The following is a 7,085-nucleotide window of genomic DNA, read 5'->3' as shown; positions in this document are numbered from 1 at the left end:
TTTCTCAAAATAATAGTACAAAAATAAATTAATTTTATCTAAGGACAGAATTTTATTTTTCCTAATTTCTCTTCATATTCATTTGGGTTTAGAAGAAACTTAATGTGCTCAATATTTTCTCCTACTGCATAACTGTTTGGGCATGAAAAGCTCCTGAAGTCTCAAGAATCTTCCTGTAAGTCAGAGATAGTGTGTACCAGACAGAGCTCTAGAAAAGCCCAAATACTTTTGCAGACTCTTTCCTATAGAGGGTGAGAGTACACAGCTGAGAAAAAAAAGAACAAACAGTTGCCCTTCATCATCACTTGGAAAGAGAAGCCAATCTTTTCTTTTTTATTTATTTTATAATTTTATTGAGAAACAAATAGCAATGAGACAGTTTCAAAACAGATTAGTAGGACAGTTTCAAAACTTAATACATTGCATATTGTTCTCTTAGTGCTTATTCATAGTACAAGATGCAGACATGATGTCCTGTCCACAAACACTGTTAGAACAAATCTTTCTCTGGTTGTAACAGTGAAATGAGGAGGCTAAAAGAATGAAAACGTATTATATTTCTCCATTTCAAATTGTAAAAATGGAGGACAGCAAAAGACAAGAATTTTGGAGAGTTTGGGGCAACAATGGGTGGAATCAGCAGGATAAAGATACAGAGAATAATAATGTGTCCACTAATATATCATCAAGAATTATCAATCTTGATGAACAAATATAAAGTGAATAAATAATGCAAACTTACTGCTCAACAATCAAGTCTTCGCTAGGCTTCATGTCAGTGGCTCCAGTGAATAGATGCAGCTACAAAGAGTGAAAAATCCCCCAATTACTACATCTCCATCCTTGTGCACACTGGTGCTCCTGCTGTGAAGACAGTCATCATTAGCAAAACTGCAAGGCAAAAGAGGAGGCTTCAGGAGGAAGAAGAAGAGGAAAATCAAAGGGAGAATCTTCTATGTGTCTGGAGAGGCTTGAGACTGAGTTATGGTGGAGTATGCAGAGTCACTCAGTAAGTGCATGCATGTATGAGTGTGTGTGTGTGTGTGTGTGTTTGTGTGTGTGTGTCTGTGTGTGTGTGTGTGTGTGTGTTTTATTGCCTTAATTGAACTGAATGAACTTAATGATCTGAAATTCATTCAGTCAAGCCACTCAAATTTCCCAGGGGGGATATTTCACCATTTCTCCTAAAGCTTTGCATCTGATGCCTGGTGTCCATGTGAAAATGAAAAGCTGGAACATGTGGGCAGGTCACCTTCTCTAACCCCTGGGCACCATTATTTCATCCATGTTCCCTTATAGCAGGTTCCCAAGAGCCTCCTCCTCCTAGTGGACTGATTTCACCCAGCTCCTGTGTCAACAGGTTACTTGCATGGGACTGATCAGGGGTGATGCAAGTGTATTGCAACAGAATGCTTCAAGTTTGGTGTTCTGAAGTGGCCCGTGGAGGCCTGTACTCATTTATGAATATATAAGTACTCTGTGCTCCAAAACTCAAGATAGCAAGTTCCAGCCTCATCATCCCAAAGTTCAAGTCAGTCACAGAACCTTCCGTGGATTCCTCATGCTTGTCTCAGAACTAGACATATGTGCTGCACACAAAAGAATACAGAACAAAACAACCTCCCAGTAACATATATTTCCTATTATCCATGGAGCCAATATAAATGGACCCAAAATCCCAAATTAAAATCTCAAGGCCAAATAGAATGAACTGCACTTCTGAAGCATAAACTTTGACTTTCCTCATACTATTCATCTTTTCCAACCTGCCAGTGTCATGGCTTCATATGTTATGATCATTTATTTCTGCACATACAGCCTGAGGCCCTCCCCTCACTGTTCTTATGCAGAGAGTGAGATGATGTTGGAAAGTATGAGTGCCTCACTCAGAATCAAAGGAGAAAAGCTGGGCAACACTTTCTTTTAATCTACCTTAAATGGTACTGAGGAGAAGAATCACACATGAAAATTTTTGCAGCACTGGTTTTCAAGGCAGAGAGTTAATTTCAACCTATAATGGTCAAGTACATGCCATTTTGCATTTTGAAAATATAAATAATATTTAGCAAAAATTAAGCTGCAATGGATGTTTAAATAATAACATGCCAATATTGAATTATGAGTTGTGAATTGTAATAGCAGACAAAATAGTGGAAAGTATAAGAAAAGGGTCCAAGGGGAATATATTCTTAAGAAATTGTAAATTTCAAAAATAATGTTGTTAGCTCCTAAGAAAATGTATTTGGTAATTTTAACCATGCTGTACCATATCACACTGAGCAGTTGAATACTGGATAATCCAAACAGAGTTGTGGCATAAGAGCAGAATTAATGAATTTGAATAATTTTGTACAAAGGAAAATGAATAACACCTGAAAAAATTTAGAGTTGTAGCTTTTAGATTTAATAAGGTCAGTCAAATACCCTTAGGATTTTTCCTGAGATCCTTTACCTCAGATTGTAAAACCTTTGTCAGTGTCAGCCATATTGATGAGTCATGGCCATTGCTTGACCAATGTCTTCTCTGTGAAAGGCTGAGAGAATGTTTTCTCTCCATGTGACACTCCTTAGGCACTCTCTATATCATCAATCACATTCCTGTGTGGCCCCATAATCTCCTTGATCAGAAAATTTGGGACACAACTGAGTTACATGACGCTACAGTATAGGTTTTCATATGTCCTGAGTCTTCACTGTACTTGAAAGGCTGGGGCCAAAATGCTGGCTGTCCTTGCAGCCCTTCTTTTTCTCTAATTTTATTCTTCAAACTTGGATTATTAACCCTCTAGAAGAGAAGCTTACTATTTTTACCCCACAACATAGGCAGTAGAGCTTAACCTCACTATGTGTCTGAATAGCAAACATCTTAGACATAAATGGAACATTATTTTAAATCAAGTATTGATATGATAAACTTTAAATCCCTACAGAATATTAAGAAAAAAATTGAAAAATAAAAAATATTTTAAATAATAAAAAACAGTTACATATTTTTACACAGTAATTTAGAAATCTGACCATATACATCATTGAAGCAGGACAGTCTTTTCAAATTTTTTTCTGTTCTCTTCCTTTCATTTATTAGCCTTTTTTAAAAACAAACATTTACTCTATAGACAGTATGGTAATAATTAGTATGTCATCAGAAGCACTACATATTTAGAAGAACAGAATGAGAGGCATTCGAAGCATGACCCTACTATTACACATTGCTATCTTTAGTGCAATTGCTTAGTTCACAGGTAGCAGCATATATAGTTAGTCAGGGTAAGAATCCTACCAATTAATATATGCAGTGTGTTAATTATTGAAACTGTCCTACCGATTTGATTTGAAACTGTCTCATTGCTATTTGCTTATCAATAAAATTATGGCAAAAATTAAAATAAAAAGATAAATATAAAAGATAAATTAACTAAGGTTTTGGGAAAAAAACCTACCAATTAACTGCTAGTTTCAAAAACCTGCTGAAGATTCTCAGGATCATTGCCTTAACCATCTTGTGCATATAAATGTATGACTTTGCCCATATCATGTTTCCCAGTTTATCTCCTTGCCCTCTCTTCATTGTTTAATCCTCAGATTCTCATTTTCTTTTTAACTGTGTTATACATTTCTATTTTTATTTCTTCGAGTACTTATAATAGGGAGACTATACAATATTTACACATGTGAGTCTGGTTTATTTCACTTATGAGTATATCTTCAAGTGGCATCCACTTCAATATAAAGGCTTTGAGTTTATCATTCTTTGTAGCTGAGTAATACTCCATTGTGTAAAAACACCACATGTTTTGTGCCTTCCTCAGGTGACAGACATCTTGGTTGTTTCCAAGATTTGACTATCACAAATTGTGGTGCTATAAATAGAGGTACGCATATATCACTATGATATGACATTTTCAGTTCCACTGTGTAATTCCCAGTAGGGGGATAACTGGTTTGAATGAGATTTCTAGTCCTAGTTTTTTAAGGATTCTCCACACAGATTTCCATAATGGTTGCATGACTCTACATGCCCACCAGCAGTGGAAAAGGGTTCCTTTTTCCCCACAACATTTCCTACACTTGTTATCGGTTGATATCTTTATGAGAGCCATTCTTTCTGGGGTGAGATGGTATCTCAACATTGTTTTAATTTGAATTTCAAGGATGGTTAGTGAAGTGGAGCTTTTTTTTCATATATTCATTTGTTCCTCTAATTTTGTCCTCTGAGAAGTGTGTGTTCATCTCATATGGCCATTTCTGGATTGGGTCTTTAAATTTAGGGACCCTAATGGTTTTTAGTTCTTTATAAATTCTAGACAGCAGACCTTTGTTTGAGTGCTTACTAGTCAAGATTTTTTCCAAATTTGTGGGTTGTCTTTTCACTTTGTTGATAATTTATTTTGTCGTGCAAATCTTCTCAATCAGAGGAGGTCCCTGTTGTTAATTCTTTCAAGTATTAACCGTGCAATATGATTTTTGTTCATGAACTCTTTACTTACCCCTATGTCTTCAAGAGTTCCTCCTACATTTTCTTCCAGGAGATTTAGTATTTCTGTTTTAATGTTTAGATATTTAATCCATTTTGACTTTAGCTTAGTTCGTGGTGATAGACCTGGGTCAAGTTTTCATTTTTGGCATGTAGAGAGTCAGTTTCTCTAACACCATTTGTTATAGAGGCTATCTTTCTTCTAGTAAGCATGTTTGGCCTCTTTGTTGAAGATAAGGTGGCTGAGTGTGTTTGTAGAGGCTTCTGCATCTTCTAATCTATTCCAATGATCCTCAGGCAGTTTGCAAAACTTGATGGAAATTTTTAGTACAATCATCTCAGCCATCCTGTATGCATACTTGCATGATTTTTCACCCTTCATTTTTTCCTATTTTTCTCCTTTCCCATATCTTTGATGTTTAATTCTTATTTTGAATTTATTTCCATTTTATTGCATCTATAATTTCAGATTTTATTTATTCTTTCAGATGCTTGCACTAGGGAAACAATAGGATATTTATACATGCAGGAGCCATTTCCTTCACATACGTGTATAGAATCTCATTGCGGAGAGGATGACAGATGTTGAGATAATGAATAGGAAGAAGAGAAAGAGACATCCACGGATTATAGTACCTATAGCCAAGCTTCACGCAGGCCTCTTATGCAGCTCAGTCCACATACAGCACTAGGACTTCTGACCCAGCCTATGTGCATCACCCAGCAGCTACAGCACCTGCAATGCCACAGCATGGTAACAAGCCTACTGAGACTAATCAACCTCAATCTAGCACAGGGGGTTATAGCCAGCCCATCCTAGGCTATGTACAGAGTAACTACAGTTATCCCCAGGTTACTCAGAAATACTCAGTGCAGCCAGTCACTGCACTTCCATCCTATCCTCCTACCAGCTATTCTTCTACACAGCCCACTAGTTATGATCAGATCAATTAATCTCAGCAGAACACCTATGGACAGCCAAGCAGTTATGGAGAGCAAAGTAGATATGGTTGACACAGCAGCAATGAGCAGAGCCTCCCACTAGGTATCTTCCCAGACTAAATCCTACAGCAAGGCTCCAAGTCAATACAGACAACAAAGCAGAAGCTAAGGGCAGCAGATTTCATTCCAACAGGCCCACATCAGTAGCATGGGTGTTTGTGGAAGGAGTCTGGAGGATTTTCCAGACCAAAAGAAAACCAGAGCATGAGTGACCATGATAACTGGGGCAGGAGAACAGGGGAATTTGATGGTGGAGGCATGAACAGAGGTGAGCTGCAAGGAGGATGCAGTGGAATAGATGCTGGAGAGGGAGGTGACTTCAATAAGCCTGGGGTACCAATGGATGGAGGACCAGATCTTTATCTAAACCATCCCATAGATCCTGATGAAGACCCTGAAAACAGTGCAATTTACATGGAAGAAGTACATGAAAATGTGACACTTGATGATCTGGCAGACTTCTTTAAGCAATGTGGGGTTGTTAACATTAACAAGAGAACTGAGCAACCCATGATCCACATCTACATGGACAAGGAAAGAAGAAAGCCCAAAGATGATGCTACTGTGTCCTATGAAGATCCACCAGCTGCCAAGGTCGCTGTGGAGTGGGTGCATGGGAAAGATTTTCAAGGAAGCAAACTTAAGTCTCCCTTGCTAGGAAGAAGCCTACAATGAACAGCTTGTGAGGTGTTATACCCTCTCGTGAGGGTAGAGATATGCTGTCACTGCTCTGTGGAGTTCCAAATGGGCCAGGAGGTCCTGGGAGACCCATGGATCACATGAGATGTTGTAGAGGAGACAGAGCAAGCTTCCCTCCAAGAGGCCTCTAGGGTTTCCATGAAAACCTCTCTGGAGGAGGAAATGTCCATCATCCAGCTAGAGGCTGGCAATGCTCCAAACCAGGTTGTGGCAACCAGAACTTCACCTGGAGAACAGAATGCAACCAGTGTAAGGCCCCCAAACCTGAAGACTTCCTCCTGCAATACTTTCTATCCCTGGGTGGTGATTGTGGCAGAGGTGGCCCTGGTGTCATGTGGGGAGGAAGAAGTGTCCTCATGGACTGTGTTGGTCCAGGTAGAATGTACAAAGGTGGGCATGGTAGAGGAAGAGGTGGTTACCATGCAGGCCATGACAAAGGTGGCTTTGTTGGAGGAAGACAAGGTGGTGCAGGGGTCCATTCGGGACCTTCAGTGAAATAAATGGGAGGAATAAGAGATGGACATAAAGGACCTGGAAAAATGGATAAAGGCAGAACAGTCAGGAATGCAGAGAACAGTCACACTAGGTACAGAGACACTGCAGGGCTCCATTGACTACCAGATTTACTTTTCAAACCAGAAAATGTTTTAAATTTATAATTCTATATTGATAGTGTTGGCCCCAAAATTAGAATTATTCCCTGTCTGTATTTTAGTATTTTTCACCAATTATGAAATTTTTTTTAAAGTTACATGGTTAAAAAAAATCTAATACCTATAAAGGTCTTGTGTTTCTATTTCATTATAGCTGAGTAACATTCCATTATAGAAAAATACCATATCTTTTTTAACGATTTCTCAGGTTATGTTCATTTTTGTTGTTTCTAAGATGGGACTATGAAAAATTCTAC

General features: G+C 38.3%; 1 pseudogene; it reads left to right on the top strand.

The window, feature by feature from the left end:
- The window catches only part of LOC101586878, a 25,089-nt pseudogene extending 18,300 nt beyond the window's left edge, over nucleotides 1-6,789 (top strand).
- The last annotated feature ends 296 nt before the right edge of the window (nucleotides 6,790-7,085 follow it).

The sequence above is a fragment of the Octodon degus genome, unplaced genomic scaffold (assembly GCF_000260255.1).
Source record: "Octodon degus isolate 3935 unplaced genomic scaffold, OctDeg1.0 scaffold00028, whole genome shotgun sequence".
Taxonomy (NCBI): domain Eukaryota; kingdom Metazoa; phylum Chordata; class Mammalia; order Rodentia; family Octodontidae; genus Octodon; species Octodon degus.
Note: the sequence above shows the minus strand (reverse complement) of the source record. Positions and strands in the feature narration are given on the sequence as shown.